Here is a 19,383-nt window from a genome sequence, read left to right on the forward strand (position 1 = left end):
ACAATTTCAGTGAAAAAAAGTTTGTTCGCAAAAAGCGCGTGATTAAAAATTTAGTAGTTTTAAATTCAATATTTAAAAATTCAGCGCATGAAAAATCAGTGCTGAAAAACACACTGCTTCAAAAGCAAGACCCACTTCCAGTAAATTAGGACTGAAGCAATCGATCCTGTCTCAGAGGCAGCCAATGAGGTGTCAAGTTTAAAGTCACATGACACAGGTCTTACATATGTGAATTATATTACAAAGAGGTGGGTTATGCAGTACTATGAATTTACCATGAATTGATTAACGTGGACCCCGACTTAAACAAGTTGAAAAACTTATCCAGGTGTTACCATTTAGTGGTCAATTGTACGGAATATGTACTGAACTGTGCAATCTACTAATAAAAGTATCAATCAATCAATCAAATGTGCCACTGGCCATTTAATCTACTGTTTGTGCTTCGACCCCTTTTTATGAACACTAAACAGTGAACTTTGCTGTGTATTAGTAAAAAATAAGCCCAAAATTTCGCTAAAAATGATAAAAAATTATCACATGATGGTACAAACACTCACACAATAATGACTGATACTAAACATGTTAAAACAGACCGTCTCAAAAACTAAATTACATTTTAGTTTCTACTGAATAAGACAAAGAATGAAGATGAAAACACAGAATGTGGGATTTACAATACTCAATATGAACAATAAAACACTGAATATTGAGAATATATGAATGTTGCTTCTCTACTGCAGACCACCTTCATGATCGACTTCTTTTATAACCATCCGCACCATACACGGTGTTGATAGTGCACTGCTTCCCCTTCCTGAGGCGGCGGACGGTGGTCCAGAATCGCTTCGAAGCCGTCCGGAAGTCGTTTTCCATGGCTTCCCCGAACTCCTCCCATGTCCGAGTTTTTGCCTCAGCGACCGCTGAAGCCGCACACCGGTTGGCCTGTCAGTACCTGTTTACTGCCTCCGGAGTCCTATGAGCCAAAAGGACCCGATAGGACTCCTTCTTCAGCTTGACGGCATCCCTCACCGCTGGTGTCCACCAAGGGGTTTTAGGATTACCGCCACGACAGGCACCAACAACCTTGCGGCCACAGCTCCGATCAGCCGCCTCGACAATAGAGGTGCGGAACATGCTCCACTCGGACTCAATCTTCAGCCCCTCCCTCGTGACATGTTCGAAGTTCTTCCGGAGGTGGGAATTGAAACTTTACCTGACAGGAGACTCTGCCAGACGTTCCCAGCAGACCCTCACAATGCGTTTGGGCCTGCCAGGTCTGTCCGGCATCCTCCCCCACCATCGCAGCCAACTCACCACCAGGTGGTGATCGGTAGAAAGCTCCGCCCCTCTCTTCACCCGAGTGTCCAAAACATAAGGCCGCAAATCCAATGACACAACTACAAAGTCGATCATGGAACTGCGGCCTAGGGTGTCCTGGTGCCAAGTGCACATATGGACACCCTTATGTTTGAACATGGTGTTTGTAATGGACAAACTGTGACGAGCACAAAAGTCCAATAACAAAACACCACTCGGGTTCAGATCCGGGCGGCCATTCTTCCCAATCACGCCTCTCCAGGTTTCACTGTCATTGCCAACATGAGCGTTGAAGTCCCCCAAAGTTGCAGATTCCAACCTTTGGAATCATTTCTATAGTTCAGTATAGAACATTTCCAGCCGACTGCGTTGAAATGTTAATCATGTTGTATAATGCCTAGGTGACCGAGGGAACTGCCTTTTTTAAGCTGTTTTGCAAGAGCAGTATCACGTGACTTATAACTTGACACCTCATTGGCTGGTTTTGAAACAGGAGCGATTGTCTTCAGTGGGAATTGGTTTTTAAAACAGCATATTATTTGACACTGAATTTTTTAGAACTGATTTTTTACAGTGAATTTTTACACCCTGAATTTTTAAAGACTGAATTTTTTTACACTGAATTTTTAAAGACTGAATTGTTTCCACATAATTTCTAAACACTGGATTCTTTGAACCAGGGGATCCCCAAACTCATTGACTCTGGAGCAGCATTGGGTTAAAATGTTTTAACAGGGGCCGGGCTGTGTGTTTTCGGTCTCAGGCGTGGAGTCCGCGGATAAACCACGGGTCGGGCGGTTGACATGACGAAAAAATAGATTGAACCATCCGGAAATATTTAATAAACATGGGTGTGGGATCGGTATCTTTTGCCATTCAAAGACCAATTTAAGATTCGTGTCATAAAGCGAAGGAGATAACAGGAAACGCTGTTATTCTCTTGAATGACTGCCTGCAGTCACCCAGATAATAAGTATTCGGGCGTGCTATAAAGCCATTGTCTTTGTCGCCTTCTACAGCATTTATGATCCGCTTGTCAGTCCAGCATTATGTTGTGCGTGGCTTCAGCAGCAACACGCACACGACTGCAAGGCATACTGGGTTACACAGAGTAAACTAATGGTTGTGATATAAATAATTTTAACACTCTTAGTGATATGCGCCACGCTGTGAAGCCACACCAATTAAGAACGCTAGCTAACAGCAAACCCCCTCCCCCCGTGCGTCAGTAAGGTGGGCAGAGTTGGGGGTGTGGGGGTGTAAAATATTTTCAAAAAGTGTCACGAATATAAAGGATTCTATGTATTTGTTGTGTTGCGTTTATGTTGTGTTACAGTGAGGATGTTCTCCCGAAATGTGTTTGTCAATCTTGTATTGTGTGGCTTCACAGCGTGGCGCATATTAGTAAGTGTTAAAGTTGTTTATATCACAACCATCAGTGTACTCTGTATCATCCAGTATGCCTTTCAATCTTGTACGTATAATTGCGAAAGCTGCACAGAACATGTTGCCGGACCAGCAATTTGAAGGTGTCTAAGGAAATAGCTTCACAGCACGTCCATATTCTTGTCATCAGGATGAACGCTATTGGATATTTGAGAAATCATTAGTGGTTGTCATAGTTAACCAAATTTAACTACAATTGCTTGTTTCAACCAAAATCAAGCAGGTGAGGGATTTTAACGGCTGTTTGCCCCTTTTTATTTTTTTTTCATATTTCAACTCTTCTTCAAGGAAATAATAGCGTTGCGGCTAATATTTTTGAAGTCCAGGTAACACTTACATTATTGTGCAGTCATAAAGGAACAAATCTGAAATCTAATTTAAGATTGGCATGGAATCACATAGACGCTGGAATATGATTGGACAAAAAACAACAACAACATACTGTACATTTAGCCTACTGGAACCAGTGTCGCCAAGAGACATGCTACAAAATGAAAACAATTGACTGTTAGGAATACATTAATACAATGAACAAATATTACAATTCAAACTGTAAAAGTAGTTCTTAAGCTGGTTCACTGGATCATGCAAATGCAACAATTTTATATAAACGACAACAGCAGAACTCCTCGTGTTATGTAACTTTTTTAATTTAGAAAAAAAAAAATCATGAGCAATCATGAAAATTATTGTTTTCAAGACAACCCAGGCAGAAACATAATCTCCTGTTACAGTATATATATATTTTTTATTTTACAAAATAGTTTTCTAAACACATTCATCATCCCCATTCTTCCGACATTTCTTCTACTCACTGATGCTGTTGATGACGACAATTTACAACACCCACTCCTGGCAGGTGTTGCCCAATTTATTCCAGCGTTTTGCCTCTTTAAGTATCTGAGCTCTGTAATTACCATAAATCAGGGTTTCTCAAACTCAGAGTTTTAAATCCCAAAATGGGTCAAAATTTCGAAGTGTCACGAATACAAAGGATTCTGTGAATTTGTTGTGTTGCGTTTATGTTGTGTTACTGTGAGGATGTTCTCCCGAAGTGTGTTTGTCAATCTTGTATTGTGTGGCTTCACAGCGTGACGCATATTAGTAAGTGTTAAAGTTGTTTATATCACAACCATCAGTGTACGCTGTATCACCCAGTATGCCTTTCAATCTTATACGTGTAATTGTGGAAGCTGCACACAACATGTTGCTGGACCAACAATCGGCTCGTACATGTTGTTGAAGGTGTCTAAGGCAATAGCTTCATAGCACGCCCATATTCTTGTCACCAGAATGAACGCTATAGGATAATCGCGAGAACGCTGGCTGCTCTAATTGTCTTTGATACTGTGTGAAACAGGTTTAAATAAGGCGGCCGACCTCTGATGTATTTCAGCGGGCGTTTGGCGGGCGGGTACGGTCCTGATAAAATGTTAGTTCGGGTGGACGGCGGGTGGATGACAACTTTGGTGATGCGGATGTTATAATTGCCTATCCGCGCATTTCTAATATATATATATATATATATATATATATATATATATATATATATATATATATATATAAACAGCCCGAAGCAGCTACATTATTATATACACTACCAGAGACAGCTTCAGGAAACTCTTCATTTAACATAATGTCGTTTTTTGCTGCTTCAACACAGCCCAATCAACACAGAACCAGGTAAAGTGAAATAACTTAGTTGTTAACTGTAGGTCAATAATGCTTGTCTTTCTCTCAGAAACACACACACACACACACACACACACACACACTGAGCTAACGTAACGCTAAAGGCTAATTAGCCTTTACCTCAAGGACTGCGACGAGCTGAGCTGCCGCTTATATTTCTAGAACGTCACGGGCTCATAGTGATGTTACCAGTAGTTGACTGGGAGGTGTTTATTGCAATTTAGGGAGAGGCCGCTGCCTTATGCTTACCTGCTAAACACCGTTCTGCTCACCACACCGCAGGAGCACTGACTCCATGCACTCTGAATACACACTGCTGATTGGCTGTTACCGCTCAGCGTGTAACTAATCAGATGGTTCTGTGGGTTGGACAATGCTGGGTGAGGCAGAGACGTACTGACAGGGGCAGAGGCAGAAGAAAGCACAGCAGCTTGTTGAGACGTTAGTTTAGGCGGTGACTCTTTGACCTTAACAACAAAGCGCCACGGGAAGCCCTGATGTCATTGTACGGCTAATAGGGAGGTCAGCAACCCGCGGTTCTTGAGCCGCATGTGGCTCTTTAGTGCCGCCCCAGTGGCTCCCTGGAGCATTTTTAAAAATGGTATATGTTTGAGGACAAACCTGACACAAACCTTCCCAATTGTTGGAAAGCCCACTGTTTAATATGTGTGTATGTATGCTTCACTGATGAGATTAGTTAGTGAACATTGTTTTTTTCTGGCTAATTTCGGCGCTTCTTGAACCCACCATAGTTTGGACTGTGACGCAAAAGTTGGTTTACATGTAAAATGTTCCACTCCCATTTTGTCTCATTTTGTCCACCATTAGTTTCATGCTGTGCGTGAATGCACAACGGTGCACTTTGTTGATTATATTGACTTGTTGGAGTGATAATCAGGCAGGTAGGTATATTTGAGCTCATTTATTTCCTTCACTTTTATCCTCTTTGTATATAATTAAATTTTGCATATCTCATTACACATTATCTATATGTAATATTGGCTGCATTTCAGATAGTTGTGTGTGTACCATGTTGTTCCAGACCACAGCAAATGTTACCTAGCTTGCCAAAGATTGTAAGAAATCTATTAAAAAAATACAGCCTTAACTTGGACACACACATCCATACCTTTGGCCATTAAAAGCCAGTAACTTCCAAGAGTTATCTCACCTTCTGATTAGCCTCTGATTTACTAATATTTTCTAATGTTGTAAAAATGTGTAGAATAATCATAACATTTCAATATTTATCTCAACAAAGATTTGCTTCACCCTGCAACACATTGTAATTTTGATGGTAGGCTATTATAGCTAATATACACACTTACGTAATGTTTTGCCTTCATTATAAGACTTCATAATACACTATAATATAAGGTCACATGGACCGAGCTCTGGAAAGTCAAACCCCATCGAATAAAGTTCTTGATCCAGGCGGTCTACGACCTCTGCCAAGTCCATCCAACCTCTTCATCTGGGGGAAGGTGGAGACACCAGGGTGCCCCTTCTGCCAGAGGAGAGGAACCTTGGAGCACATCCTAAGCTGTTGTCCAAAAGCCCTGGGTGAAGGGCGGTACTGCTGGCGACATGACCAGGTCCTGAAAGCCATAGCTGATACTATCTGCAGGGGAGTCAGTCACAGCAAGAACCTCCGCCCAGGGAAGAGCACCGCTTTCATCAGAGCTGGGGAGAAGTCGACACTGGCTGCCTGGAACACCTCTTCTGGTCTGTTGGCAACAGCACGAGACTGGGAGCTGTCAGTTGATCTGGGAAAGCAGTTGAAGTTCCCTGACGTGGTTGCCAAAACAACACTAAGGCCAGATATTGTGCTCACCTCAGTGGCCTCCAAGCAGGTAATCCTCCTGGAGCTCACAGTGCCTTGGGAGGACCCTATGGAGGAGGCCAATGAGAGGAAGAGCGCAAAGTACTCTCAGCTTGTGGAGGAGTGTCGGAGCAATGGGTGGCGAGCGATGTGCCGGCCCGTTGAAGTGGGATGTCGAGGGATTGTGGGCAAATCTCTCTGCAGGGCATCACAGGGGTCAGCCAGCAAAGGGGCATAAAGTTAGCCACAGATGCAGCAGAAGTGGCATCAAGGTGGCTGTGGATCAGGAGGGGAGAGGCGTGGCATGTAGGGCAGTAGCGCTACCTGGACACAGGCTGGGGCTTGATCAACCCTGGCTGGGTCGCCTAGGGGAGGGGGTCGGATTATTGAAAGACTCGAAACCCCCTGTGATCCTAGATTACATCACTGAGGATGTGTCCAATTGCACCATTGGTGTATTTAAAAAGTAAGACACTATAAGCTTTTTTAATTTTTGCGGCTCCAGACAGATTTGTTCTTTGTATTTTTGGGCCAGTAAGGCTCTTTCAGTGTTTTGGGTTGCCTACCCCTGGTAGGCAACCCAAAACAAAATAAATATTATAGTGTAATGCCACCAAGTCAGCTATTGCTGCTTTTTTCAGGCTTCTGTTTGGACAGAATTTGCATGACAGAGAGTGTATGCGTTTGTGTGTAGACAGTTTTGAAACCCCACTTGTGTGGCTGGAGATAGTTTTAACCCCAAAAATTGTGTTTTTGAAACTCTTCGCGTTGGTGTGGACTTACAGTGGTTCTGCGGCTGCACCTATTAATTTCTCTGTAAGCAAGCTTTCCCGCTCTATGCCCACCGAGACAAAGATTGTGCATGACTGAAGAGGGTTTATTGTGTTCAGTTAATTCTATTGTTGAATACACGTGCTCGAGTGCTGAGGGCAGAGTGAGACCTCTTTCTTCCTCTTTGAGCGACAAAGAAAACAAACACACACAAATGTAGCAATTTATCAACTTCATTTTCATTAACCGTTCGATAAATCGAGTGAATGACTATCTGACCAGGCCTAATGATACACAATGATGCCTGACACCTGTGTGTATTTGCATAGTCATTGAATACTTCTGAGTGGACTTTAGTCTAAAAGCCAATTGACTCTTCTCCTACAGTAAGGAAGTGTAAAGTTAAAGTTAAAATACCAATGAATGTCACACACACACTAGGTGTGGCGGAATTACTCTCTGCATTTGACCCATCACCCTTGATCACCCCCTGGGAGGTGAGGGGAGCAGTGGGCAGCAGCAGTGGCTGCGCCCGGTTATCATTTTTGGTGATTTAACTCCCAATTCCAAACCTTGATGCTGAGTACCAAGAAGGGAGGTAATGGGTCCCATTTTTATAGTCTTTAGTATGACTCAGCCGGGATTTGAACTCACGACCTACTGATCTTAGGGCGGACACTCTACCCACTAGGCCACTGAGTATTTATCATATTTATCGCGGCAAACACGTCCTTGTCTAGCCTTATTTCATCATCTCTAACTGCATTACTTCCCAACAAGGCTCAAACTTTTTTCAGCTAGTACCACCTCAGAAAACTGTTGGCTTTCCAAGTACTACCATATTGACCAACATTGAAATACCGTGACATTCCGTTTTCTTTTGTATTGTGTACTTTAATTTCTATTCATAGTACTTCACTCTTCTTCAATCATTGTTTCCTTTTAATTTCTGCATGTTTTCTCTACATGACCTCGTCGACCACAATTCCGGCAAGCCATGTCCTTACACCAGCAAAAAGAAGCCATATGACCATGTATACCACAACGAAAACATGCCCCTTCAAAATATCGATTACTGCTGCTACATCTCTACGTCTTGTATCGTGCATCTGTTTTGCTTTTTTGGAGGCCATTTCCATGGGTACGCTTACGTTAATGCCCCTTTGAAGTGTCAATGCCTGTCTGTGAGCAAATTCTTTTGAACTGCGGCATATTTAAGACCACACAAGAGCCTGTCCCTCAATGCATCACTGAGAGTGTTCCCAAATTCACAATGTTCAGCCAATGTGCGGAAGGCTGCCACCAACACCTCTTGGTTCGGGGGACTCTTGATTTGTTAACACATCAACTATTTTTTTTACATGTTTTATTATTAGAAATGAACAAAGAGATGGTTTGACAAAAACAGACTATCACTGAATCTCAGTAAAACTAAAATCATGCTATTCAGTAACAGTAGAAAAGAAAGTCAAATACCAATAGACAGAGTAGACATTGAACAGATGAAAAAAAATCTGGGGTGTAATAATTGATGATAAAAATCGACTAAAAATCTCATTAAAATATGTTCCGGGATAAAATTCACTTAATCACTTGCTCATGTTACCATATCTGAGTTACGTATTCACAGTGCTTCACTTTTTCCACATTTTGTTATGTTACAGCTTTATTCCAAAATGGAATACATGAATGTTTGTCTACAAAAGTCTACAGACAATACCCCATAATGACAATGTGAAAATGTTTTGTTTTTTGTCCATCCATCCATTTCTACCGCTTATTCCCTTTTGGGGTTGCGGGGGGCGCTGGGGCCTATCTCAGCTACAATCGGGCGGAAGGCGGGGTACACCACTTCATCGCAGGGCCAACACAGATAGACAGACACCATTCACACTCACATTCACACACTAGGGCCAATTTTAGTGTTGCCAATCAACCTATACCCAGGTGCATGTCTTTGGAAGTGGGAAGAAGCCGGAGTACCCGGAGGGAACTCACGCATTCACGGGGAGGACATGCAAACTCCACACAGAAAGATCCCGAGCATGGGATTGAACCCAGGACTGCAGGACCTTCGTATTGTGAGGCAGACACACTAACCCCTCTGCCACCATGAAGTTTTGTTTTTTAATTTGACAAATTTATTGAAAATAAAAACCTAAAAAAAATCACACATATAAGAGTATTTACAGCCTTTGCTCAATGCTTTGTTGATGCACTTTTGGCAGAAATGTCTGCACTGATGTCAAACTTGCAGCCTGTGGGTTGAATCAGGCTCGCGAGATGAGTTTGGTAAGTGTAAAAATTAGCTTAATTTCTTAAATGAAGAAAACTGCTTGTAACCCTGGCTTGAAAACACCCAATGTCCGGATTTGAAATAATTCATTTGAGTTCAAATAATTCATTTAGTAAAGATACATTAATTTCAGTTGAATAAGTGTTCAAACAGGTACACACTAATCTGCACTTTATGTTATTCATTTATATTTTTAACCTGTTATACAAATTGTTAAAATCTAAAACACACAATATACATAGAAATGTTGGCACAAACATGGTGTCTTCACAGGATTTGTAGAGGTAAAAAATACCTGTCTCCATGATTGTCACCTCTAGAGGGCGATCTGTGAGCCTTTCCATGTCCCTATTGTGACGCAACTTCCTGTAGTGTGAAAGCAGAGAAACGCCCCTTCCTGTTTCTTTCTGTTTATGTACGGTTATGCTAAACACATGTGGAGAACTTGTCGAACAATCCTTTGCAATCCACCCGGTAAGGCTTTAAAATTAGCTTGCAATTTGATCCATCCACATTTCTAATGTTGTTATACAACTTTTGATCCATATATTGTGTCGTTTGAACTTTGTAGAGCAGCGTGACATCCGAGTGTAACATTCACTGATTGACATCCCTGTGTGCAGTCATATCGCTTGATCAGCGGTGAGTGAATAATAACAATGATGTGATGTTTTACTTGAGCCACAAGTGTTGGTGATATTTAATTTGTTTGTGTTTACAGCACATGCTGGGAACGCTGTGATTATTTTTGTTTTACTGAAGTAATAGATTACTGAGCACTTTTGATTTATTGATTGGAGGGGTAATTTTTAGTGCATCGCTCACCTGTGCTAGCAAGGTAGAGATATTTATCACATTCTAACTTTATATACCTCAAAGTTGCTACACAAGTCCCTTTTGAATATTAATGTGAATCTTGTACAATTAACCTACCTTGTTTAATTGTGAACTAAAGGTGCATTTAAATCGTATTTGTACTTTTGTATTTAAAGAAACATTTCATATATTTTTTAATATTTGAACAATTGGTAAAAAGAACTATATCCATCCATCCATCCATCTATCTTCTTCCGCTTATCCGAGGTCGGGTCGCGAGGGCAGCAGCCTAAGCAGGGAAGCCTAGACTTCCCTCTCCCCAGCCACTTCGTCCAGCTCCTCCAGGGGGATCCCGAGAGGTTCCCAGGCCAGCCGGGTCACATAGTCTTCCCAACGTGTCTTGGGTCTTCCCCGTGGCCTCCTACCGGTTGTACGTGCCCTAAACACCTCCCGAGGGAGACGTTCGGGTGGCATCCTGACCAGATGCTCGAACCACCTCATCTGGCTCCTCTCGATGTGGAGGAGCAGCGGCTTTATTTTGAGTTCCTCCCGGATGGCAGAGCTTCTCACCCTATCTCTAAGGGAGAGCCCCGCCACACGGCGGAGGAAACTCCTTTCGGCCGCTTGTACCCGTGATCATATCCTTTCGGTCATGACCCAAAGCTCATGACCATAGGAGAGGATGCGAACGTAGATCGAACGGTAAATTGAAAGCTTTTCCTTCCGGCTCAGCTCCTTCTTCACCACATTGGATCGATACAACGTCCGAATTACTGAAGACGCCGCACCGATCCGCCTGTAAATCTCACGATCGAAAATAACTATAAAAAGGACTATAATAAGCGCTTAACTTTTATTTTGATATTTCTTATTTTGACAACAAATACATTGTAAACCAAAGCATTTGCGATACATGATTGGTGATTAATGACATGATTGAGCTAATTAATGCAAGTTAAAAGTATTTAAGCTATTTCATGGTTATTTAAAAACACTGTGGAAACTAGTGTGTGTGAATAACACAAGCTATTGGGTCTTGTCTGATCTATTATTAGGTCAGTTTTTTTTTTTTGATTGGGTTATTCAAATACCATCTTCATCCCTTGTGTGGAGAGGACAGCATCACCTTTCCAGCCCAGGTGGATGAGAGGCTCCGCAGTCTCTCCAACTCCAATACTGATTTCCCCCAATACCCAGATCTATCGATCTGATTCCCAGTGCATACTGGGGTGGCGAGCTACCTGAAAACCTGGACACTGTGGTGCAGTGTTGACGTCCCCTCCCCCACGGTCTGTGCGGTAGGACAAAACTTATACAGTGCTCTGTCAGTTACAGAGAAACGAGCCCCAACTGACAATTTAAACAAACTTTGGGAACTAAGACAAAAAGGGTTTCTATTCTGCCGGATTTTCTTATTTTCGTTTATTATTTTTCATATACTACAGTTGTTGTAAATTTTCATGTGCACTCTTCAATATATTTTTGGACATTCAACATTCTAGTTCATCGTTGTCTCTGTCATTATTGATATGCAACACTGGCTCTTAAAAACACTAGGATCCTTCTGATACTAGTCCAGTTCGATATTTACACCACTGACCTCCAGTTAAAGGGGAACAGCATCACAATTTTGAAAGGGTTAAAAACAATAAAAATCAGTTCCCAGTGGCTTTTTGTACTTTTTGAAGTTTTTTTCAAAATTTTACTGGTCCCGGAATATCCCTAAAAAAAGTATTAAAGTGCCTTTTTTTTCGCTCTCTGCCAAGACACTGTCCGTTTTCCTGTGACGTCACACAGTGCTGCCAATGTAAACAAACAATTGCGAATACCACAGCAAGATATAGAAACATTTATTCGAATTCAGACTCGGATTTCAGGGGTTTAAGCAATTCAACAGATTACGCATGTATTGAAACAGATGGTTGGAGTATGAAAGTATTGAAGAAGAAACTGAAGCTATTGAGCGAATAGCTATTGACGCTATTCATAGCCATAGCATGGCCGAATAGCTGCGTTAGCATCACCGGTAAAATGTGCTGACCAAACGATCAGGACTTTCGCATCTTGTGGCACTGGAGCAACTTAAATCCGTGGATTGGTAAGTGGTTTTTTCGCATTAAATGTGTGTGGAAGGAAACGTAATATAGTTTCAAATGTACATACAGTTAGCCTAAATAGCATGTTAGCATCAATTAGCTGGCAGTCACGCCGCGACCAAATATGTCTGATTATCACATAAGTCACCAACATCAACAAAACTCACCTTTGTGATTTCGTTGACTTTATCGTTGCAAATGCATCTGCAGGTTATCCATACACCTCTGTGCCATGTGTGCCTAGCACCGTCGGTAAATAGCATGTTAGCATCGATTAGCATAGCATGTTAGCATCAATCAGCTGGCAGTCATGCCGCGACCAAATATGTCTGATTAGCACATAAGTCAACAACATCAACAAAACTCACCTTTGTGATTTCGTTGACTTTATTGCTGCAAATGCATCTGCATGTTATCCATACATCTCTGTGCCATGTCTGTCATCGCTGGTAAAATGTGCAGACACTCCAGCACATTCAATGGGGGTCTGGCGGCAGATTTCTTGCCACTTTCGCATCTTTGGGCCAGTGGTGCAACTTGAATCCCTCCCTGTTAGTGTTGTTACACCCTCCGACAACACACCGACGAGGCATGATGTCTCCAAGGTTCCAAAAAATAGTCGAAAATAACAGAGCTGAGACCCGGTGTTTGTATTGTGAAAATGAATATGGCGGGTGTGTTACCTCGGTGACGTCACGTTCTGACGTCATCGCTAAAAGACCGATAAACAGAAAGGCGTTTGATTTGCCAAAATACACCCATTTAGAGTTCGGAAATCGGTTAAAAAATACATGGTCTTTTTTCTGCAACATCAAGGTATATGTTGACGCTTGCATAGGTTTGGTGATAATGTTCCCCTTTAATGAAACAACACACTTTTTCACTGTGTTTGTTCAATGTCAGGTGGTGAAATTGAATTTTGGTTATTTCCCAACCAATAACGTGGAGCTAACGTTAGACATCAATATTGTGTCAATTTACGAATACAACTATTTTGCAAGGTTGTTTCAAAGCCAGTTTTAAAGGACATGTATGTATAATCAAGAATGTTTCAAAGTCAGTTTTAAAGGACATGTATGTATATAATCAAGAATGTTTCAAAGTCAGTTTTAAAGGACATGTATGTATATAATCAAGAATGTTTCAAAGACGGTTTTAAAGGACATGTATGTATAATGGTCGGTAGGTCTTTATTGTCATTGCACAAGTGCAACAAAACTTTATGTTTATGGGTATGTTTGTGTGGCGTATAGTTTTTGTGGATGCATGTGTGTGTGTAAGCCTGACACGTGTCTCTGTTCCGCAGCCATGGTGTTGTTGCAGCCACCAGTCAGTCCAAAGTCAACATAAAAAGTCAGTTTTAAATAGATAGATAGATAGATAGATAGTTTGTACTTTATTGATTCCTTCAGGAGATTTCCTTCAGGAAAATTAAAATAAAGTTGAGACCCGGTGTTTGTAATGTGTTTGAAAAAATGAAAATGGCGGCTTTCTTACCTAGGCAACGTCACGTACTGACGTCATCGCTACAAGAGCCATAAACAGAAAGGCATTTAATTCGCCAAAATTCACCCATTTAGAGTTCGGAAATCGGTTGAAAAAATATATGGTCTTTTTTTCTGCAACTTCAAGGTATATATTGACGCTTACATTGGTCTGGTGATAATGTTCCCCTTTAAGCGGGGCTGCGGCTCCTCCCTCTCGACCCAACGTAAAACCTGCTTCCAACACATCGTCCTCTGGCACCCTCATTTACACCAAATGTCAGTCAAAAAAGAGAAAAGTGGACACAGTGGGCAAAGTATTTCAAGAAAAATGAGCCTCCTCCTATGTATTCACAGAAGTGAATGTTAAACCACCTGTCATTGTGAACTTTTTTTCTCTGTAAAAAGCATCAATAAAATAAAACTACGCTCACATCCTGAAATTGTTTGCCACTCAAGATGTGACACCTGATATTAATGCACTTGTAAAAGCTATAAGATGCCACGTTTTGAGGACAGTAATTTTTCGTAAAAGCGGAAGTAGAAAAGTGGATGGGAGAGTTAACCAGAGCCCTAAGAGATACTGGTTTTGTTAAGTTAACCCCCATAACCAAAAATAACAGAGGAGGATTAAATGATACATACTGTAGCCAATATTTAAGAATTGTAATGTAAAAAGTGGCCCAGTAGTAAAACCTAAAGTTTATTAGTGCTAATCCTCCTGACGATTCGGTTCTCTGTAAATATTGCTTACGTAACCTGTGAGTCTTTTTATTCCAAATGAAGTCTAAAATCTGACTTACGATCTGACTTATCTAATTTACGAAAGAATGGCTGAGGGAGAAAAAGTGGTAAACACTGGAACAAATAGGAAAATCGCAGAAAAGTATTCATTTTTACAGAGTTGACACAAGTCACTGTAGATACATTAAGTAAGGAACAGCGATTGCGCTCTTCCTTGATTCTGGACAACAGAGAAACATAGCTGGTTCTGTAAAGCTCTGCAAAGGTACACCTTACCTGGACTCCTAAGTATGTGAAACTTTGCAAGGCAAATTTAAAGGGAAAATTGTCCAGAGAATATTTCTTAGCGGCAGAATTTGTAGGAAATATTTCATTTTTACCCAAATTAAATTTGTAGTCAGACACATGTGCAAAAGTTTGGAGAGTACTTCAAAGTGCAGACATTTTTACTGATTTATAAACCACAGCTGGAACAGAGACCAAAGTTTGAACAGACAATGTTGAAACACTATGGCGAGTCTGATCACTGGCATTGGAAGCACAAAATATTGCTGCAAGTGTCTGCTGACCAGCGATAATAGCTTGTATCATTTTCTTCAGTGGCATTTTTGTGTTCCTTCCCTGCATTTTAACTCCTCAAATGCAGCATGTAAGCTCAGACAGACATTTTCATCCCCGCCAACGGACTATGTTTGCTTATGTACCATATGTCACGGCAAGAAATCTGCGTTCAAAGAACTCCGGTTTATTAGTGATTCCCAGAGCCCAACAAAAGTCTACAGAGCTGTAGTACTCTGGAATGCCCTCCCGGTAACAGTTAGAGATGCTACCTTAGTAGAAGCATTTAAGTGCCATTTTAAAACTCATTTGTATAATCCAGCCTTTAAATAGACCCCCCTTTTAGACCAGTTGATCAAGCTGAAGAAGGAGTCCTATCGGGTTCTTTTGGCTCATAGGACTCCGGAGGCAGTGGATGGGTACCGACGGGCCAAGCGGTGTGCAGCTTCAGTGGTCGCGGAGGCAAAATCTCGGACATGGGAAGAGTTCGGGGAAGCCATGGAAAATGACTTCCGGACGGCTTCGAAGCGATTCTGGACCACCATACGCCGCCTCAGGAAGGGGAAGCAGTGCAATATCAACACCGTGTATGGTGCGGATGGTGTTCTGCTGACTTCGAATGCGGACGTTGTGGATCGGTGGAGGGAATACTTCGAAGATCTCCTCAATCCCACCAACACGTCTTCCTTTGAGGAAGCGGTGCCTGGGGAATCTGTGGTGGACTCTCCTATTTCTGGGGCTGAGGTCGCTGAGGTAGTTAAAAAGCTCCTCGGCGGCAAGGCCCCGGGGGTGGATGAGATCCGCCCGGAGTTCCTTAAGGCTCTGGATGCTGTGGGGCTGTCTTGGTTGACAAGACTCTGGAGCATCGCGTGGACATCGGGGGCGGTACCTCTGGATTGGCAGACCGGGGTGGTGGTCCCTCTCTTTAAGAAGGGGGACCGGAGGGTGTGTTCCAACTATCGTGGGATCACACTCCTCAGCCTTCCCGGTAAGGTTTATTCAGGTATACTGGAGAGGAGGCTTCGCCGGATAGTCGAACCTCGGATTCAGGAGGAACAGTGTGGTTTTCATCCTGGTCGTGGAACTGTGGACCAGCTCTATACTCTCTGCAGGGTTTTTGAGGGTGCATGGGAGTTTGCCCAACCAGTCTACATGTGCTTTGTGGACTTGGAGAAGGCATTCGACCTTGTCCCTCGGGAAGTCCTGTGGGGAGTGCTCAGAGAGTATGGGGTACCGGACTGTCTTATTGTGGCAGTCCGCTCCCTGTATGATCAGTGTCAGAGCTTGGTCCGCATTGCTGGCAGTAAGTCGGACACGTTTCCAGTGAGGGTTGGACTCCGCCAAGGCTGTCCTTTGTCACCGATTCTTTTCATAACTTTTATGGACAGAATTTCTAGGCGCAGCCAAGGCGTTGAGGGGATCCGGTTTGGTGGCCACGGGATTAGGTCTCTGCTTTTTGCAGATGATGTAGTCCTGATGGCTTCATCTGGCCGGGATCTTCAGCTCTCACTGGATCGGTTCGCAGCCGAGTGTGAAGCGACCGGAATGAGAATCAGCACCTCCATGTCCGAGTCCATGTTTCTCGCCCGGAAAAGGGTGGAGTGACATCTCCGGGTTGGGGAGGAGACCCTGCCCCAAGTGGAGGAGTTCAAGTACCACTGAGTCTTGTTCACGAGTGGGGGAGGAGTGGATCGTGAGATCGACAGGCGGATCGGTGCGGCGTCTTCAGTAATGTGGACGTTGTATCGATCCGTTGTGGTGAAGAAGGAGCTGAGCCGGAAGGCAAAGCTCTCAATTTAACGGTCGATCTACGTTCCCATCCTCACCTATGGTCATGAGCTTTGGGTCATGACCGAAAGGATAAGATCACGGGTGCAAGTGGCCGATAAGAGTTTCCTCCGCCGGGTGGCGGGGCTCTCCCTTAGAGATAGGGTGAGAAGCTCTGCCATCCGGGAGGAACTCAACGTAAAGCCGCTGCTCCTCCACATCAAGAGGAGCCAGATGAGGTGGTTTGGGCATCTGGTCAGGATGCCAGCCGAACGCCTCCCTAGGGATGTGTTTAGGGCACGTCCAGCTGGTAGGAGGCCACGGGGAAGACCCAGGACACGTTGGGAAGACTATGTCTCCCGGCTGGCCTGGGAACGCCTCGGGATCCCCCGGGAAGAGTTAGACGAAGTGGCTGGAGATAGGGAAGTCTGGGCTTCCCTGCTTAGGCTGCTGCCCCCGCGACCCGACCTCGGATAAGCGGAAGATGATGGATGGATGGATGGATGGATGGATCTGCTGTATCTTTCTGTTTTTCTCCTTTGTTTAGAGGGGGGAGGGGGCACAGATTAGGTGACCACAGATGATGCGCGAGCTGTTCAAAGTCGGGACCCAGGGTGGACCACTCATCAGTGCATCAGTTGGGGACATCTCTGCGCTGCTAGCTTGTTTCCACTCAAGATGATCACCTGCTGGCCCCACTATGTACTGGTCCCTCACACTTTTAACTAGATCCACTCGACGTCCATTGCACCGGTCGCCCAGGGGAGATCCCAAATCTGTGGTCCCTTCCAAGGTTTCTCATTGTAGCCCATTGGGTGAAGTTTTCCCTTGCCCTGATGTGGGATCTGAGCCGAGGATGTCGCTGTGGCTGGGGCAGCCCTTTGAGAAACTTGTGATTTAGGGCTGTATCAATAAACTTTAATTTATTGAATGATTTTTTTAATTACAGAAAGTTCCTTGAACATTAAAACACCATCGCTATGAATGAGCACAACAATTAGAAGTGAAAACTTCGGTTTATTTACTATAAAGTTTGTATCTTTCGTTCCGTCCATCCATCTTCTTCCGCTTATCCGAGGTCGGGTCGCGGAGGAAACAGCCTAAGCAGGGATGCCCAAACTTTCCTCTCCCCAGCCACTTCGTCCAGCTCTTCCAGGGGGATCCCGATGCGTTCCCAGGCCTGCCGGGAGACATAGTCTTCCCAACGTGTCCTGGGTCTTACCCGTGACCTCCCAACGGTTGGACGTGCCCTAAACACCTCCCTAGGGAGGCATTTGGGTGGCATCCTGACCAGATGCCCGAACCACCTCATCTGGCTCCTCTCGATGTGGAGGAGCAGCGGCTTTACTTTGAGCTCCCCCTGGATGGCAGAGCTTCTCACCGTATTTCTTAGGGAGAGCCCCGCCACCCAGCGGAGGAAACTCATTTCGGCCGCTTGTACATGTGATGTTTTCCATTCGGTCATTACCCAAAGCTCATGACAATAGGTGAGGATGGGAGCGTAAATCGACTGGTAAATTGAGAGCTTTGCCTTTCGGCTCAGCTCCTTCTTCACCACAATGGATCGATATAGCGTCCGCATTACTGAAGGCGCCGCACCGATTCGCCTGTCGATCTCTGTTACGTTCCCAGATGGCTCGAAGTCTAGTGATCGTAGGGGAACGTAACATAAAAGTGTATAAATCACGTGGAACGTAACAATCTCACAATCCACTCTTCCCTCACTCGTGAATAGGACTCTTAGGTACTTGAACTCCTCCACTTGGGGCAGGGTCTCCTTCCCAACCCGGAGATGGCACTCCACCCTTTTCCGGGCGAGAACCATGGACTCAGACTTGGAGGTGCTGATCCTCATCCCAGTCGCTTCACACTCTGCTGCGAACCGATCCAGTGAGAGCTGAAGATCCTGGCCAGATGAAGCCATCAGGGACACATCATCTGCAAAAAGCAGAGACCTAATTCTGCAACCACCAAACCGGAGCCCTTCAACGCCTTGACTGTGCCTACAAATTCTGTCCTTAAAAGTTATGAACAGAGTCGGTGACAAATGCAGCCTTGGCGGAGTCTAACCCTCCCTAGAAACGTGTCCGACTTACTGCTAGCAATGCAGACCAAGCTCTGACACTGATCATACAGGGAGTGGACAGCCACAATCAGACGGTCCGATAACCCCTTACTCTCTGAGCACTCCCCACAGGACTTCCCAAGGGACACAGTCGAATGCCATCTCCAAGTTCACAAAGCACATGTAGACTGGTTGGGCAAACTCCTATGTACCCTCACGGATCTTGCCAAGAGTATAAAGCTGGTCCACAGTTCCAGGATGAAAACCACCCTATTCCTCCTGAATCCGAGGTTCGACTATCCGTCGTAGCCTCCTCTCCAGTACACCTTACCGGGAAGTGTGATTCCACTATAGATGGAGCACACCCTCCGGTTCCCACCACCCCGGTCTGCCAATCCAGAGGAACCCCCCCCCCGATGACCACGCGATGCTGCAGAGTCTTGTCAACCAAGACAGCCCCACAGCATCCAGAGCCTTAAGGAACTCCGGGCGGATCTCATCCATCC

General features: G+C 44.0%; 1 protein-coding gene and 1 long non-coding RNA gene across 3 annotated transcripts in view; both read left to right on the top strand.

The window, feature by feature from the left end:
• gnrhr4 (gonadotropin releasing hormone receptor 4) overlaps positions 1 to 19,383 on the top strand; it is a 148,057-nt gene that overhangs the window by 78,760 nt on the left and 49,914 nt on the right. The gene's annotated exons all lie outside the window — the stretch shown is intronic.
• On the top strand, positions 9,747 to 17,743 carry LOC133549415 (uncharacterized). The gene is made up of 3 exons (XR_009806081.1): positions 9,747 to 9,821; positions 9,919 to 9,989; positions 17,360 to 17,743. It is a non-coding gene; the product is annotated as an uncharacterized LOC133549415 (long non-coding RNA).

This window comes from Nerophis ophidion, linkage group LG03 (genome assembly GCF_033978795.1).
Source record: "Nerophis ophidion isolate RoL-2023_Sa linkage group LG03, RoL_Noph_v1.0, whole genome shotgun sequence".
In the NCBI taxonomy this organism is placed as follows: domain Eukaryota; kingdom Metazoa; phylum Chordata; class Actinopteri; order Syngnathiformes; family Syngnathidae; genus Nerophis; species Nerophis ophidion.